This window comes from Chiloscyllium punctatum, chromosome 26 (genome assembly GCF_047496795.1).
Source record: "Chiloscyllium punctatum isolate Juve2018m chromosome 26, sChiPun1.3, whole genome shotgun sequence".
NCBI classification, from domain to species: domain Eukaryota; kingdom Metazoa; phylum Chordata; class Chondrichthyes; order Orectolobiformes; family Hemiscylliidae; genus Chiloscyllium; species Chiloscyllium punctatum.
Genome location: NC_092764.1, coordinates 78,984,887 through 79,004,121, shown reverse-complemented (window position 1 = coordinate 79,004,121; position 19,235 = coordinate 78,984,887). Strand labels below are relative to the sequence as shown.

General features: G+C 40.4%; 1 long non-coding RNA gene across 1 annotated transcript in view; it reads left to right on the top strand.

Moving 5' to 3' along the window:
• The window catches only part of LOC140453211 (uncharacterized), a 76,841-nt gene extending 58,194 nt beyond the window's left edge, over positions 1–18,647 (top strand). The window contains exons 3-4 of the long non-coding RNA XR_011952325.1: positions 4,752–4,848; positions 17,839–18,647. This is a non-coding gene — a long non-coding RNA (uncharacterized lncRNA). The remainder of the gene's footprint in view (positions 1–4,751; positions 4,849–17,838) is intronic.
• Positions 18,648–19,235: the final 588 nt, after the last annotated feature.

The window sequence follows — 19,235 nt, the reverse complement described above, 5'->3', positions numbered from 1 at the left end:
TGCAGGAGTAGGCCATTCTGCCCTTCGAGCCTGCACCGCCATTCAATATGATCATGGCTGATCATTCCTAATTAGTATCCTGTTCCAGCCTTATCTCCATACCCCTTGACTCCACTATCTTTAAGAGCTCTATCCAATTCTTTCTTAAAAGAATCCAGAGACTGGGCCTCCACTGCCCTCTGGGGCAGAGCATTCCACACAGCCACCACTCTCTGGGTGAAGTAGTTTCTCCTCATCTCTGTCCTAAATGGTCTACCCCGTATTTTTAAGTTGTGTCCTCTGGTTCGGCACTCCCCCATCAACGGAAATATGTTCCCTCCTGCCAGAGTGTCCAGTCCTTTCATAAGCCTATACGTTTCAATCAGATCCCCTCTCAGTCTTCTAAACTCAAGAGTATACAAGCCCAGTCGCTTCAGTCTTTCAGTGTAAGGCAATCCTGCCATTCCAGGAATTGACCTCGTGAACCTACGCTGCACTCCCTCAATAGCCAGAATGTCTTTCCTCAAATGTGGAGACCAGAACTGCACACAGTACTCCAGGTGTGGTCTCACCAGGGCCCTGTACAGCTGCAGAAGCACCTCTTTGCTTCTATACTCAATCCCTCTTGTTATGAAGGCCAGCATGCTATTAGCCTTCTTCACGACCTGCTGTACCTGCATGCTTGCCTTCATTGACTGGTGGACAAGAACACCCAGATCTCTCTGAACAGCCCCTTTACCTAATTTGATACCATTGAGGTAGTAATCTGCCTTCCTGTTCTTGCCACCAAAGTGGATAACCAGACATTTATCCACATTAAACTGCATCTGCCATGCATCTGCCCACTCACCTAACTTGTCCAGGTCACCCTGTAATCCCCTAACATCCTCATCACATTTCACCCTACCACCTAGCTTTGTGTCATCAGCAAATTTGCTAATGTTATTGCTGATACCATCTTCTATATCATTTACATATATTGTAAAAAGCTGCGGTCCCAGCACGGATCCCTGCGGTACCCCACTGGTCACTGCCTGCCATTTCGAAATGGAGCCGTTAATCACTACCCTTTGTTTCCTATTAGCCAACCAATTCTCTATCCAATCTAGTACTTTGCCCCCAATCCCGTGCGCCCTAATTTTACTCACTAACCTCTTGTGTGGGACTTTATCAAAAGCTTTCTGAAAGTCCAGGTACAGTACATCCACTGGATCTCCCTCGTCCATCTTCCGAGTTACATCCTCAAAAAATTCAAGAAGATTAGTCAAGCATGATTTCCCCTTCATAAATCCATGCTGACTCTGTCCTATCCTGTTACTATTATCCAGATGTGCCGTAATTTCATCCTTTATAATAGACTCCAGCATCTTTCCCACCACTGAGGTCAGACTAACTGGTCTATAATTTCCTGCTTTCTCCCGCCCACCCTTCTTAAAAAGTGGCACAACATTAGCCGCCCTCCAATCCTCAGGAACCAACCCCGATTCTATTGAACTCTGGAAAATAATCACCAGCGCATCCACGATTTCCCGAGCCACCTCCTTCAGTACCCTGGGATGCAGGCCATCAGGTCCCGGAGACTTATCAACCTTCAGACCTAACAGTCTCTCCAACACCAAATCCTGGCAAATAGAAATTCCCTTAAGTTCAGGTCCTTCAGCCACTGTTACCTCAGGGAGATTGCTTGTGTCTTCCCCAGTGAACACAGATCTGAAGTACCCATTTAATTCCTCTGCCATTTCTTCGTTCCCAGTAATATATTCCCCTGCTTCTGTCTTCAAGGGCCCAATTTTTGTCCTAACCATTTTTTTGCCTTGGACATACCTAAAAAAGCTTTTACTATCCTCCTTTATATTCTTGGCCAGTTTACCTTCGTACCTCATTTTTTCTCTGCGTATTTCCTTCTTACTAATCCTCTGTTGTTCTTTAAAAGCTTCCCAGTCCTCCGTTTTCCCGCTTATCTTCGCTAAGTTATACTTTTTCTCTTTTAACCTTATATGTTTCTTTACTTCCCTTGTCAGCCACGGCCGCCCATGTCTCCTCCTGGGATCTTTCTTCCTTTTAGGAATGAACTGATCCTGCATCTTCTGCATTATACACAGAAATATCTGCCATTGTTCCTCCACGGTCTTCCCTGTTAATCTGGTGGGGTGGTAATTGGCCAGGCTGGATTTGTCCTACTTCTTTTTCAACAGGATATACCTGGAAAATTTTCCACGTTATCGGCTAGATGCCAATGTTGTAATTACTGGAATAACTTGAATAGGGGTGAGGCAAATTCTGGAGCTAAAGTATTCAGTACTATTGTTGAAAAGTTGTCCAGGTTCACAGCCTTTGCAGTATGGAGTACCTACAGTTGTTTCTTGGTATCATGTGGAGTGAATGGATTTGGTTGGAGACTGACATCTGTAATGCTGGGGACTTTGAGAGGATAATGAGATGGATCATGGACTGAAGATTGTTATGAATGCTTCAACCTTATCTTTTTGCTGATATGCTGGGCTCCCCTATTATTGAGCATGGTTTTAATTGTGGAGTTTTCTCCTCCAATGAGTTAATTGTCCCTCACCATTCATGACTGGATGCGGTTGGACTACAGAGCTTCGATCTGATCCAGTGGACGTGGTATTGCTTAGCTTTTTCTACTACTTTCTCCTTGTCCTGTTTAGCATACAGGTAGTCCAGTAGACACTTCATTTTTAGGTATACCTGATGCTGCTCTTAGCATACCCTCCTGCACTCTTTTTAAACCAGGGTTGGTTCTCCACCTTACTTAATGCTAATGATAAAGTGGCGCTATGCCTGGCCATGAGGTGCAGATTGTGTTGGAATATGATTCTACTGCTATTGATGGTCCATGGCGCCTCATTACTGCTCAGTCTTGAGCTGCTAAAGCTGTTCAAAATCTAACCTGTTTAGCACTATGATAATGCTACACGATACAATGTGAGGTATTCTCGATGTGAAAGGGCCTGGTGCTCTTGATGTCACCACACTTCTCATCTGATTCTGCCACATATCTCACCATAGTCCACATCGATTGGAACTGTATAAGATCTTGCCCATATTGGTACTTTTTAGACCAATGAGAGATAATAAAGTAATAAATGTATGTATAACTAAAAGCATGTGTATTTTGAAATAAGTCAAGAGTATGATTCAAAAGGATTCCAGTCAGGGAAAAGTATATTCAAATCAAATCATTTTTTTCCTGACATAGCATTTTGGAGCAAAGACTTTCAGCATGTAAAAGTGGGGCAAAGACAGGTTTGGAGTTAGGTCAACCTTGATCTTATTGAACAATCAACAGACTTGAGCCACAAACAACTAAATATCCAATCTAGTACCTTGTACTCAGCCATTATTGCAGGCGCATTGCTTTGAGAGAAAAATTTTTAATTCACTCATGGGATGTGATTGCTGTCGGCTAGGCCAAGTTTTATTGCCCACTCCTCATTGCACTTGAGAAGGTCAGCTGCCTTCTTAAATGGCTGCAGTCCATTTGGCACAGGTACATTCACAATGTGTATGTTTAAGATTGAGAGAGTCTTGATCAGTAAGGGAATCAAGTGTTCCAGTGAAACAGGACAGGAAAATGGACATGAGGAATGTTGGATCATTCATGATCCTGTTGAATGTTGGAAGAGGCTTGAGGAACTGAATAGCCTATTCCTATTCCTGTTTCTTATGGTACTATGGGCAGTGCTGTTCGGGAGGAGTTCCAGGATTTTGATCCAGTGATGGCTAAGTAACCATTTTCTAGTGAACAAGTGGAGGTTATGCCATTGCTGCAAGCCTCTTAGTTGCCTGTTCAGAATTTAGGAGCAAGTTTATTTTTGGCAATGTTTGCTGCATACTTGGAGTGAGGAATGAATTGGAGTAGATCATGGAAAAGTATGTAATTAATCTAAGAACTAAAATAGATATGCATGCTAATCACTATCCCAAGATAAATGAGCTGCTTTGCATTAGATTGTAGATATCCTTTAATGTTCAATAAGAAATGTTTCCTTTGCTGTCTGAAGTTACAGCTGTAATTCAGAACAGTTAATTCTCTGAAATTGCAATGGATGCGCCGTGATTATGGCTTATCCTGCAACCTTCTCTATGTGACTGATGCTAATGGCATTTTCCAAACTTGGCTCAGAGAAATAGCACCATGAATTGTCTGTCCATTTTTAGTCTATGTGATTGCTTTAATGTGCTAGCTTATATTGGGCAGTTAAATGCAATGGATTCAGGCTACCTGACACTATTGGGAAAACTAGGTAAATACAATGACTGCAGGTGCAGGAAACCTGATTCTGGATTAGTGGTGCTGGAAGAGCACAGCAGTTCAGGCAGCATCCAAGGAGCTTCGAAATCGGCGTTTCGGGCAAAAGCCCTTCATCAGGAATAAAGGCAGTGAGCCTGAAGCATGGAGAGATGCTTCAGGCTCACTGCCTTTATTCCTGATGAAGGGCTTTTGCCCGAAACGTCGATTTCAAAGCTCCTTGGATGCTGCCTGAACTGCTGTGCTCTTCCAGCACCACTAATCCACTATTGGGAAAACTGCCTGGAATTGTGTTTCTTTATCAAGCATCTAAGTGAACAGTCTGCTTTGCCATTACAGGATATTAAAGACTTTGAAGCCTTACTGTGTTCTCTTTGTAGTTAATGTATTTTGTATTTGTATCATAATAACTTTGGCTTAAGTAGTGCAATTAGAATTCAGAATCATGCAATATTTGGAAAAAATTAAATATACTCACATATGTACTCTTTCTTTTGAGCCAAGGCCCAGGTCCAAACCCAACTGCTTCAGAGGTGTGTCACAACACATCGGCACAGATTGATTAAAGATATCTACCAGCATGGGTGTGTTTGAAGGTAAAACCATTGATTGGAGGTTCTTTTGTTTTGAATAGAGCCTCATTACATGAAATATGTATGTGTATTTATGTAACATATGATTTTTATTGGTATGTTCAATCAGATTTATAAATTATTTGTGAACTCAAAACCTTAGTTAAGCTGTAACTGCATAATTAGTTTCACATTTTATTCTAAATAATAAAATATCTAGAGTTTTACCAAGTATAGTACAGGTTGTCTACTCCATTTCCAGTCTTGAAGGTAGTACTATCTCTGCTGTAATCATCCCTTGAACTGCCATTATTGCAGCAGGTTTGGCTGTCTCGTATGATTTACTTGCAGAGCCTCAGAAGTTCTTACTTATCCAACTTTCTCTTGCTTCTACATATGATTCTTCCTGCAGTTTTGTGAACAATGTTCAACTGATGTAAATGACATCAAAGTCTTGTGACCTTCTGATTCAAAATAGCTTGACAAAGCTGCATTATTAGCTTCTGGTATTGGGTAGTATTAATCTCTTGATTCGGTAGTGCTTCAATCTCTTGATCATCATTGTTATTTTGGACCATTTTACAAGAATATGACATACAGATCCTCATAAAGGCAGCCAAAAAAGGGACAGGTGTGTGATACAAAGGTACATGTAATTCCAAGGAGCCTGCCCAGTAACTCTTGATCAAATATTTCAGGGGAAAGACAAAAGACTGAATTATACTGGCGCAGAACGGTCGAATAGAAACTAAGGGGTGGGCAGGAGGGGACGAAGCAATAACACAGCAAGCATTTGGATTGGTTCCTTGATTCAAGGAAAGTTTCCTAGCGTGGGGCAAGAGACAGCCTGGGGTGTGTAACAGCTGGCACTCCACAGAAATGAAGCCATCAACTTATAGATTAATGGATCATTACAAGGGTGGCCAGCATTCTGACAATGGTAGGGTTGCCCCTGCTCCCTTAGGAAACCTGTCTGCAATCCTGTGCCAGCCTATGTTGGGGAGGGTTGATTTGGATCCTTAGGCTCTTTGGTCTACATAGGAGACTGAGAACAGGAATGCCAGCACTCTGATCCTAACAGCCCTCCCTGATTTTTCTCTCCAGTCAGTGGAGCTTTCTCCCGTCAATTCATTAATTTTTTTGTTTAAACCAACCTGGAAAGTTCAAGGTCTCCTACTTGCCCATCTCTCCCTTTGACAGTTTCGGACTTCCTGATCTTGTCTCTGAAACGTGGAGCAAAGTTTCAACTATGCACTTATTTTAATAACTACTGCTGATCATATGCTTAAGGAGCTATGTTATAGTGAGATCAAATGATACTGGGACCTGAGTCTGTAGGATTCCACAAATGTCCTATCTTGCCAGCCTTAGTACTGTATATAGTTATATTCAATGGAGGCAACCAATCGGGAGGCTGTCCCCTGTAAGACTGCATAATAATTCTTGCTGCCAAAAAGTGCAGGTCAGAACCCTATTAGCCCTAATGTTAGTTCCCAAAACACTTCAGAAAATCCAGCCCAAAGCTTTCGGTGCCCAAGGCAGAAATCTGTTAATTTCTTTAAAGGTTATTGTGAAGCTAAGTGACACCTGAGTGCCAACTTTCCCAGGAAATGGAAATGCACTTAAAGGTTCAATGAAATCAGGCAATGAAAATGAAGGTATCTGCTTTCGCTCTTGGATGTCCTAAACAGCAGCATATATTAAGGGGGGGTGAAAGGGGACATTAATTTAGCCTTTTATGGTATGGCTTCCAATCTTTCCTCTGTAATCAATCCATTCCAATTCTTTTGCTGTACTAAGACAGTACTCGTGTAATATTTTGTGTTCATGTAAATTGAAATTACACAAAGAGGTTACACATTGTCGGTGCTGACTTATTTGATTAGATGATGATTAATGGCATATTTGAATGGACAAAGTGATCTGATCTGTTGTCGTGTTCTAGGATGGGTACTTAATTAAAAGTTTGTTCCTTAATGTTTCACATATAACCCTGGACTTAAACATAAAGGAAGACTTCTGTTACTTCACCAATAGAAACCAAAGGAAGTAATGTGAAAGTAAGAGGTAAAAGATGTGGGTATGATTATTAATGAATATTTTACCTCTGTTTTCACAGGAGACAAAGCAGATATTGTATTTGAAGAAGTATGAAATAGTAGATGGGGTAAACATAATAAGAAATAGTGAGGTGTTTAACATCCTTGAACATGTTTAGATAAATTATTGAGCCAAAATGAAATTTATCCCATGCTGTCAGGTGGAGGGTTAGCAGAAGTTGTGACCATCATTTTTTTCTGGCTCCTAACATCATGCTGGAAGATTGCTTACATTGTTCTCAAAAAGAGGGATTGACTTAGTAATTTCATGTTTCTGGAAAAAGTTTTGAGAAACAATTTCATTCATTATCTGGTCTACTGCATTATTCAATATGATCATTGCTGATCTGACAATCCTCAACTCCACTTTCCTACCTTTTAATCAAGAAGTAGCATTTGAAGTTTAATTCATATACACGCGATATGTTGCATTTTGGTAAGACAAGCCAGGGTAGGACTTGCACAGTTAATGATAGTGTTGTTGAACAGAGAGACATAGACTGCAGGTACATAGTTCCTTGAAAGTGATGTCACAGGTGGGACAGCGTGGTGAAGAAGGCATTTGGTATGCTTGCCTTCATCTGTCAGACCATTGAGTACAGGAGTTGAGAGGTCATGTTACATCTGTACATGACATTGCTAAGGCAACATACAATTCTGGCCATCCTGCTATAGGAAGGATGCTATTAAACAGGAAGGATGCAAAATGGAATTCCAAGGATGTTACTGAGACTAGAAAGTTTGAGTTATAAGGAAAGGCTGGAATATTTTTCACTGGGGCGTAGGAGGTTAAGGGGTGACCTTTATAGAAGTTTATAAAATCATGAGAAGCATAGATGAGAGAAAAAGAGAATGTATTTCCCCAGGATAGGGGTCTCTAAAATTAAAGGTTATCAATTGAGTGGGGAAAGATTTAAAAGTGACCTGAGGGGCAGGTTTTTTTTTAACAGAGGTTGATGTGTATATGGAATGAGCTGCCAGAGGAAGTAATAGAGACTAGTGCAATTTCAACATTTAAAAGATATTTGGTCAGCTACCTGAATAAGAAATGTTTAGATGGATATAGGCCAAACACAGACAAATGGGATGAATTCAGTTTAGGAAATCTGGACGGCATGAATGAGTTGGGCCGAAGGGTCTGTTTTGTGCTGTATGACACTATGACTCCATGAACGCCGATTTCCTTACTGATTACAAATCTGTCCTCCCCAGCCTTGAATATACTGACTAATTAAGAATAACGTGGAGGCACTGGGGTGGACAAAGTTCAAAATCACACAACACCAGGTTATAGTCTAACAGGTTTAGTTGGAAGTACTAGTTTCAGGAGTGCTACTTCTTCATCAGGTAGCTGAGGAGCATAAGACACAGAATTTATAGCAAAGGATTATAGTGTCATGCATCCAAGTAGATTGCTGTTAAGTCTTTCAACTTTTAGAATGGGTTGCAGGTTTCAGTTCATTAATATGTAAATCCCAAAACTTCTTTCAAATGACATTCCTGAGATAACAAGGTTTTATATAAAAAAAGGTGGCATCTCAGCCCAGACAATGCATTAAAGGTATGAGGTTAGTCTGTCTGTATCCTAATCTTGAGTCAGACCGGTTCTATTTCCAACGGAAGAATTTATAAAATGTTACATGGATTGACTGTTTGCAGATTGTGTTTTTTGAACAAAATAGAATGTATCTGCAATTACAATTCCGCAAATGCAAATTCACCCCATAGACTTTTATGTATGTGTGCATGTATGTGAGGGAGAGAGAGTGTGTGTGGGCGTGTGTTTGCGTGTGCGCCTCTCAGGTATGTATGTGTGTGTCTGAGAGAGGGTCTGTGTGTGTGAGTATGTAAGAGTGTGCATGTATGTGTATGTTTGTGAGTTTGTGTGTGAGAGCGTATATTGTAGTGAGGTCATCTGTAGTGTGACATGAACCCAAGGTCCCATTTGAGGCCATCCTCATGGGTACTGAACTTGGCTATCAGCCTCTGCTCAGCCATCTGCGTTGTTGCTTATTCTGAAGTCTGCTTTGGAGGATGGTCACCTGAAGATCCGAATGTCTCTGACCACTGATGTGTTCCCTGATTGGGAGGGAACACCCCTGTCTGTCGCTTGTTATGTGATGTCCATTCATCTATTGTTGTAGTGTCTGCTTGGTCTCACCAATGTACCATGCCTCAGGGTGGCCAAGTGATGTGAGTACCTGCCGCTTACATGGTGAATGGTGTCCCCATGTGTAATGGTAATATTCATGTCAACACTCTGACATTCTTGCAGTGGTTGCCCTGATAGGGTTGTGTAGTATTGTGGTTGATGTCCTGAAGGCTGGGCAGTTTGTTGCAAACAGTGGTCTGTTTAAGGTTTGGCATTTGTTTAAAGGCAAGAAGTGGACGTGGAGAGAAGGTCTGGAGAGGTACTCATACTCATCGATGATGTGTTGCAGGCTATGAAGAACATGGTGTCGTTTTTTCTGCTCCCAGGAAGTACTGAACAATGAAGGGTGCCCTATTGGTCGCACACAATCTGCAGGCAGTCAATCCATGTTAGAATTTTATAAATTCCTCCTTTAGAAATAGAATCAGTCTGACTCAAGATTGAAATACAGACAGACTCTAATGTCACACCTTTATCGCATTGTCTGAGCTGAGATGTCACTTTTTTTCATAAGTTATCTCAAGAATCTGATTTGAAAGAAGTTCTGGGATTTACATATTAATGAACTGAAACCTGCAATCCATTCTAAAAGATGAAAGACTTAACAGCAATCTAAGTTGGTTCAATAAATCATATCAGTTACATGCATGACACTGTGATCTTTTGCTATAAATTCTGTGTCTTATGATCATGCTGCGCAACCACCTGATGAAGAAGCAGCGTTCTGAAAGCTTATACTTCCAAATAATTCTGTTGGACTATAACTTGGTGTGTGATTTTTAATTAAGAATAGTCAGAATGAATTTGTTTAGTGAAAGTCATGAATGACTAACTTGATTGAATTTATTCAGAAGATAACATGGAGGATAATGTGTTTGAAATGTTTACATGGATTTTAGCAAGCCTTTTAATAAGATCCCACACAACAGACTGATCAGAGATTGTAAAAATTCATCTGATTAAGAATTTTGGAGGTTATACAAACATTGGACATGTGATTGGTAATAAGGAAGAAGGCTGCAGGAGGATATCAGATGAGTAATCAGGTGGACAGAAAGCTGGTGTATGGAATTCAAATTGTGACTGAAGGTGGAATTTTGAGCAGTGCAGAAGCGCAGAGTGACCTTGGATTACACATCCAGAGATAGGCAGGTAGAAGAGATGACAAGAAGGCATAAAAGATACTTGCATTTCTTGTTCGAGGCCTTCATCCTAAAAGTAAGGAAATTATGCCAAAATTCCATTAAACATTAGTAGACTGTAGCTAGAGAAGTGTGTACCATTTGGGTCATTGATTTTACTGGAATAATATGATCATACCAAAGCAGATACAAGAGAGATTTATGATAAACATTGCCAGGAATAGAGAATTTTAGTGGTAAGGAAAGACTGGATAGTCTGGATTAAGGCCATAGATGTAGGAGCAGACATAGGCCTATCAGCCCATCGAGGAGGAGAAAGTGAGGACTTCAGATGCTGGAGATCAGAGTCGAAGAGTGTGGTGCTGGAAGACCACAGCCAGTCAGGCAGCATCCAAGGAGCAGTAGAGTCGATGTTTCAAGCACAAACTCTTAATCAGGGATCCTCTTCCTGATGAAGAACTTATGCTCGAAATGTCGGCTCTCCTCCTTGGATGCTGCCAGAGCGGCTGTGTACTTCCAGCACCACTTTCTTTCAGTCCATCGAGTCTACTCCACCACTCAAGGTGATCATTGCTGACGTGATAATCCTCAACTCTACTTTCTTGCCTTTTCCTCATAATCCCGGATTTCCTTACTGATTACCAATCTGTTTTCCTCAACCTGAATATACTTAACAACCCAGCTTTGACAGCTCTCCGTTGTGAAGAATTCCACAGATTCAGTCCTTTCTGTCAGAAGAAATTGCTCCTCATCTTTATCTTAAATAGGGAACTCCTTATTCTGCGATTATACTTGTAATCCAAGACTCTCCCACAAAGGGAAACAATCTTTCCACATCTACCCTGTAAAGTTCCCTGAGAAATCTTTTGTGTTTAGATAAGGTCACCTCTCATTTTTTTGAACTCCAGTGAATACAGTCCTAACCTACTCAACCTAACCTTGTAAGTCAGTCCCTCCTTTCTCAGTACCAATCTAATGAACCTCCTCTGGACTGCCTCCAATATCACCTCAGGTAAGGTGTCCAAAATTGATCACAGTTGTCTAACTAATGCCTTGTAGTTTTAGCAAGACTTCCCTATTTTTATACTATATTCCCTTTGGAAAAAAGATTCTTTTCTTGGGATCAGTGACAGTTGAAGAAAGTTCCAATTGAGATGTGCAAGATTATGAACAGCCAATACAGAATAGATTAAAAGGAACCAGTTTCTATTTGTAGGAAGGTAAATAACTAAGGGCTATTGATTTATGATAATTGGTGAAAGGATTAGAAGGGAGTTGAGTTTTATTTTTCACTACTATCTTTTACGCAGCTACTTAGATTTGTAGCTTCTGCCTTGCAGCAGATATGGGACCGTACTGGAAAAAACTGAAGGTTGGAGATGTTGATCATTTGTTAAGAATAGAGATGTATGAACAAATAATATGGCGGATACTTTGTGCTAGATTAACATTGGAAAAGGTAAAGAAATTCCGTTAAAATAGCAAAACCATTATTTAAACTGAATTATATGAATTATTGAATCACAAATATGTTACAATATAGAAGGAATCCATTGTGTCTGCACTGGCTGTCCAAATGAGTGTTGTGACTTAGCGTAATTCTCCTGTCTTCTCTCTGTTTGTTAATTTAGTAATTGCATATTGCTCTGCATTACAGAAACATCCAGTGTCAAGGAACACAAAATTATATAGTGAAATGGTGAAATGGTGATGAGTCAGAATCAGATAATCTGAAATCTCAGTTGTGACAAAATTATTAGTCCTTTCCCTCTGGCAGAACAAGAAATCCAATGGAAAGATACCCATGACAGACTGAATTCTGGATTGGAAACACCAGGTTATCTGAACTTTCACAAGTTTGTCATGTAACCCATAACAATCAATTGCATCAGAGTTAGGCCATGCTACAGCACACGGTCACAAGCAAACTAGCATTGGGCATAGAGATCTCTCTGGGTCCCTGCTAAATCTGTGAAAAGTTAAAACTGCTGTCAGTTCACAACAGAGTGAAATTAAACAGCAAGTGGAAAACTCTTCACGCAAAGTGAAAAGTGGGCATCACTGAGGAATGGGAAATTTCATCATAAAGTTTGTCAACCATTTTGAAAAACAGATGAAAATCTTAAAACTGCCCCTGGTGGGTTGCACTTGTTAAGTAATATTTTAATTAGTGACATAGGTGATTGGATGGTGGTTTAAAATAAAGATTTCCATTCTGTCTGCCCCTGATGGGGACAGTGTTTATTAATTGGCATTTGCTTAATTAGTTTAATTGCGTGAAAAGAAGAGCTGTGTATCTCCCCAGTGATGTAGGGATTCTAGACAGGGAAAGGATTCATAAGACAAAGTTGTAAACTGGTGTTTATGTTAAACTACAGATTAACAATAAAACCCTTTTAAATTTCAAAGACGTTTGCTGCCTAACTCAACATAGATATCAGTCTGTTATACAATCCATTCTTTCTGACTGGACATCAAGATCCAGCAGATGACATGCTTCTGTGATGATGACCCAAGACATCCTTAGTCTGTACCTGCTGTGTGATTCCAAGCGATGTAGAAAATGAGAGGGAGATTGGTATATATGGGGTCCTATCATTCTCCTCTGCCTCCTTGAGGCCTCATCTGCTACTTTTTTTCTCTGAAGGCCGTGCAGCTGACATCGTAATTACTAACTCCTTTGATGCAATGTTCACCTAAGCAGCAAGACCTTAAGGATTCCCACCAACTGCAATGTCCATGTCAAATACATGAGCCAATAATTTGTCAATGTCCGAAGTAGAACAGCATTTCAGTAATGGTAGTCTGAGCCCTCACATCAATTGCAATGAAGAATCATGTTCTGCCCTAACACAGTGTGGTATGGAAGCTTCGCATGGATGCCAGTGCCATGCTAAGGAACTCTGAGGTGTGTAACATTATCCAGCTGCTATCTGTTACAAAACCAAAGTACTAATGTTACACTGGGGGTGGGAATTAAAATACTGCCGTTAATCCATCATACCACTTGCTCCCAAAAAAAGCCAGCCTTGAATTTCAGAGTCCCTGTCGTTGCGCACTTGCAACTTGAAAACATTGTCTTCCATTATCAAGCATGAAATGTGATTCAAAAATGGGAAACATACATGAGACTTAGCATTGTCCAGTGCTAAGTCCACTACTTTTTGTCACTTATATAAACAATTTGGATGTAAATGTAGGAGGCATGGTTAGTAAGTTTACAGATGAGAGCAAAATTGGTGGTTGAGTAGATAGTGAAGAAGTACAGTTACCTCAGAATACAACAGAACCTTGATTAGATGGGCCGATAGGCCAAGGAGTGGCAGATGGACTTCAATCTTGATAACTGTGAGGTGCTACGTTTTGTAAGGGCAAACTAGGGCAGAACTTATACACTTAATGGTAAGGTCCAAAGGACTGTTGTCGAACAAAGAGACCTTGGCATGCAGGTTTATAGTTCCTTACAAGTTGAGTCACAGGTAGACATGGTAGTGAAGAAGGCTTGCCTTTATTAGTCAGTGTATTCTGTATAAGAGTTGGGAGGTTGCAGCTGTACAGGACATTGGTTAGGCCACTTTTGGAAAACTGTGTTCAGTTTTGGTCTCTCTGATATAGGAAAGATGTTGTTAAACTTAAAAGGGTTAAAAGATTTACAAAGATGTTGCCAGGGTTAGAGGGTTTGACCTATAGGGAGAGGATGAATAGGTCCAGCTAATTTCTCTAGAGCTTCAGAGGCTGAGGGGTGACCTTTATAAAAGTTTATTAAATCATGAGAGGCATGGCTTTAACTGGTCAAGGCCTTTTCCCTTGAGTAGGGGAGGTCAAAATTAGAGGGCATAGATTTAAAGTGAGGGGAAAAATTCAAAAGTGATCTAAGGGGAACTTTTTTTACAGAGAATGGTGCATGTATGGAATGAACTGCCAAAGGATGTGACGGGCATTGGTACAGTTACAACATTTAAAAGACATTTGGATGGGTATATGAATAGGAAAGGTTTAGAGGAATATGGCTAAATGCTGGTAAATGGGACTAGATTAATTTAGGTTATCTGGTCAGCATGGATGAGTTGGACTGAGGGGTCTGTTTCTGTGCTGTACAACTCAATGACTCTATTGGAGTGGACTTGCTTATCTATCATGGCAAAGAGGCTGTTAGTGTAATGGTCATGATTGCTTGAGGCCATGTGTTTAATGTTCATTCTTGCAAACAGAATGAATTGTGAATGAATTGCAATTTGAATCAATGGATGCATGTTCAATGCAATTGTCCCCAGTAGGGCGTCATGTCCAAAATATTCTACTGTGTTCCTGAAGAGAAAAAACATAAGTTACTCTCATTATTATACAATTGAATTCTGATTGAAGATGGCAAGGTTTAAGAGTGACTTGCAGGCTCTGCTTTCGACATGGAATGATTCCCTACACTTTGTGTGCACTTCTGTCTTGGTGCTCCAGATTATTTTTCCACCTCTCATCATTTACATTTAACCCCTTTACATAATTGTCAATCTCTGCAATTTATCACCTGAGCCCATGGTTTGCAAATTGCCTTATTAGCCATATACTATTTCACGTTGAGGGCAAAGTGATTGTTTCTTGTGAAAATCTCTATCCTGCAGCTGCACGTCCACTCCAGTGCTTAGTGAGATCTCACCCTTCTATTTGAATTGACCCTTTCACTATAGTGATTCATCAAGCAACCTCAAACAATGGCCCCCAACCCCATATTTAAGCTTCCCTCTTTTTCCAGAATTCCATGACTGCTTCCTAATGAAATACCTGACCATTAATTCCTAAATCCTTCAGACTGATCCTGATCCATCCTTTGGACTGACTTGGCAAGACGGACCCGACTGAACAATGCCCAGTCTCTGGGCCCATGTCTCCACAGCATCCTAACTCACGTATCTGTAATCCCTCGACTAATTGCACCTACATGCAGAACTGATGGTGATACACTCCCCAGATTGGAAGGACATAAATCCTTGAACCATTATCCTTGAATACTCCCTGACTTTGGCCAAACTCCTGGACTGGACAGACAAGCCCCTTGATGGAGTGTGGCAGTAACCCCTGACTGACCATAGTCACTCTTACCCCTTCCAAAAATTGACCCACTTTGATTTTCAGAACAGCCATTTGGTTGAAGCATATGCAGGGTATTTGCCTTGTAATGAGCTGGTACATGCTGTAAGTGTGACATTGACATAGCATGGAGCTTGTACAGCAACATGTTCACCTCTGTGACTATTGCATGCAGGTACAGCAGGCAGTGAAGAAAGCTAATGGCATGCTGGCCTTCATAACAAGAGGAATTGACTATAGGAGCAAAGAGCTCCTTCTGCAGCTGTACAGGGCCCTGGTGAGATCACACCTGTAGTATTGTGTGCAGTTTTGGTCTCCACATTTGAGGAAGGACATTCTGGCTATTGAGGGAATGCAGCATAGGTTCACAATGTCAATTCCCGGAATGGCGGGACTATCATATGCTGAAAGATTGGAGCAACTGGGCTTGTATACATTTGAGTTTAGAGGTATGAGAGGGGACCTGATTGAGACGTATAAGATTATTAAAGGATTGGATGCTCTGGAGGCAGGAAGCATGTTTCCGCTGCTGGGTGAGTTCAGAACCAGAGGGGTAGGTCATTTAGAACAGAGTTGAGGAGAAACTTCTTCACCCAGAGAGTAGTGGACATATGGAATGCTCTGCCCCAGAAGGCGGTGGAAGCCAAGTCTCTGGATACTTTCAAGAAAGAGATGGCTAGAGCTCTTAAAGATAATGGAATCAAGGATTCTGGGGATAAGGCAGCAACAGGATACCAATTGTGGATGATTAGCCATGATCATAATGAATGGTAGTGAGGCTCGAAGAGCCGAATAGCCTACTCCTGCACTTATTGTCTATTGTCTATTGTTCAGTGCTCTGAACTGTGACAAGCTGCTTTCCTTACCCTTTGGGCTAAAAGGCAGTGCAAGCCACAGAGGCTTAGTTACACAGGTGAGATTAAGCACCAAAGCCTAATAGTTTGCTGAGTACCTTTTCCCTATCAATGTTGACTATTCTAAGTTCTACCCTTTCTATAGCATTTGACTTGCTCATTCTAATAGGAATGGTACTATTGTGCTCAATCACGAAAACTGAGGCAAAGTATAGATTTAGCATCACTGCCATTTTGATATTTCCCACTATTAACTCTCCGGTTTCATTGTCCATGAGATCAACATTTACCTTAGTGACTCTCTTCCATTTTATATACCCATAAAAGCTTTTGATATCCTTTTTGATATTTTGTGCTGATTTTCTTTCGTATTTTTCCTTAGCTGTTTATATTAATTTTTTAGTATCCTTGTGTATATGTTTGAAAGTTTCCCAATCTTCCAGCCAGTCACTAGCCTTTGCAATATTATATACCTTAGTTTTTGACTTTATATTGCCCTTGACCTCCTTGTTTAACCATGGCTGTTTTTTATCTCCCCACCCCCCCCCCCCCCCCCCCCCCACTTACCATTTTTCCTCCTCCCTGAGAGATATTTTAGTTGTGAGGCATTGAGTAACTTGGAGATGTGTTCCTTGCTGCTGCTGTCCTTCTAGATGAAAGTAGTCATGGGTTTGGAATGTGGATCTTTGATGAATTTCTGCAGTGCACCTTGTAGATCGTACATGACTTGGATAGAAGAGTCTATGGCCAAATTTGCGAATGACACAAAAATAGGTGGGGTGACAAATTGCAATCAGGAAATAAGCTTAGAAATTGATATAAATAGGTTAGGTGAGTGGGCCAAAACATGGCAGATGGAGTTTAATATGGTTAAGTGTGAGGTGATGCATTTTGGTAGAAAAAATGGGAAGGCGATCTATTGCCTACATGGGGAGAGACTTCTCTGGTGCTCAGGGTGCAGAGGGATCTGGGTATCCTCATTCATGAATCACAGAAAGCTAGCATGCAGGTACAACAGATAATAAAATGAATGGAATGTTGGTTTTTATAGCCAAAGAAATAGAATATAAAGGTAAGGATGTGTTGATGCAACAACACAAGACATTGGTGAGACCGCACCTGGAGTAGTGTGTGGCATTGGAGGCAGTTCAGAGGAGGTTCACAAGATTGATTGTAGAGATGAGAGGTTTGCCGTATGAAGAGAGATTGAAGAGTTTAGGCTTATACTCTCTGGAATTTAGAAGAATGAGGAGAGATCAAATTGAGATATTCATGATGATAAAAGGTGTGGATAAAGTAGATGTGGAGCGGATGCTTTTCCTTGTGGGGCATTTAAGGATGAGAGGTCATAGTCTTAGGATAACGGGTAACAAATTTAAAAGAATTGAAGAGAAACAACTTCTCCCAAACAGATGTGAATCTGTGGAATTCGCTAGCCCAGAGTGCATTGGATGCTGAGACACTAAATTTAAGCAGGAGTTAGACAGATTTTAAATTGGAAATAGGTTGAAGGGTTATGGGGAGAAGACAGTAAATTGGAAGTGAGGAGCACATCAGTCGTGATTGAATGGCAGAGCAGACTGAATGGGCCAAGTGGCCTAATTCTGCTCCTATATTTTGTGAATTTATGACACTCGCCATCCTGGCTGGGAAATTTATTTCTGTTTCTTTACTGTCGCTAGGTTGAAATCTTGGAATTGCCTCTCCAACAGCATTCCCACAGCATGTGGACTACAACAGGTTTAAGAAGGCAGCCGACCAACAACATCTCAGGGGCAGCCAGCCAGTGACATCCATGTCTGAATGAATTAAGAAAAAATGAATTTAGATTAAAATTAGAAACTTATCAGAAAATTCATCCTGCATCACTCCTTAGTTGTCCTGTGAAATTACTTCGCATCCAGGACAGCCTGATCTTCCTTTGCTCTAGCTGTTCAGCTCTTCATTTTTTTCAGTCTTTGCTCAGGATCTCAATCCTTTTATTCTATAGTGTTTTAACTGGAAACACAGTGCATTTTTGATATGTGTTCTGTTAATTGTAAGTCCTTCCTCCATGAAAGAACATGAGTTTGAGGAAAAGCTTAAAGTAGGATTAAAATACTTCTTGAGCAGTGTGCCAAAGTGTCGTCAACAGAGAAAAAATGGACAGTAAACAATGACTTCTCTTAAACAGCAATAGGAATGGAAGCCAGGATTGTGGCTGCCCTAAGTTATACTTGCACGATATGAGCATGGAATTCAGGTATATATTGTATGCATTTTATTGGGGTCTGGACAGTCACTGTGAAATTGAAAGGTACAGAAACCACTTTTAAAATCTATGTAGTTCTGAAGACAATTATTTGTGAGAAGTTGCACAAATCCTTATCCGTTTCCTTTATGAACATGGTAAATAAAATAGTGTCTGATTCAGAACTTGAACTACAAGATCTGTGTTAATATGAATGATCCCTTTAAGAAATACTTTTAAATAGCAATAGGTATAATTATATTTGTTAAGCCACACCATTTCATCCATCTACTGAATTTATCAGTCAGTCCAAAGTGGAATATAATAATTTCTGTCGGATGATTTTAGAAACATTACAATTATGCTAGATTAGATTGGCAAATTACTGTTGATTTTATTGCTGTATATGATATATACCAGAAGAGCCTTTGGTGATGAAGAAAGATGCAGAACAATGAATCTAAACATTCTGATATAAAAATATTGGGAAGAAAGAGTAGGTCTAAAAAGTGGAAAATCAAATTGGATTAGTTCAGATTTAAGAAAACTGAATAAGCCAGCCGATGTGAGCTGGGAGGAGATATTGGAACTCAGATATGTAAATTGACAGTGGGATAATTTTCAAAGAGTATCAAAATAAAAATATGATTAATTTAGAGAAGACAGCTATGATTTAATGTGAGATTGGAAAACAATTAAAATTGAAAAGGACCTAAAATAAGTATGATAATAAAATTTTGCCAGGTTTGCAAGTGCTACAAGGGAATGTCTAAACTAGATTGGTGGGGCGGGGTGGGATCCTCAACAGCAGGGAGGCAAGTGGGAGACTGGAAGGAGATATAGTAAAGT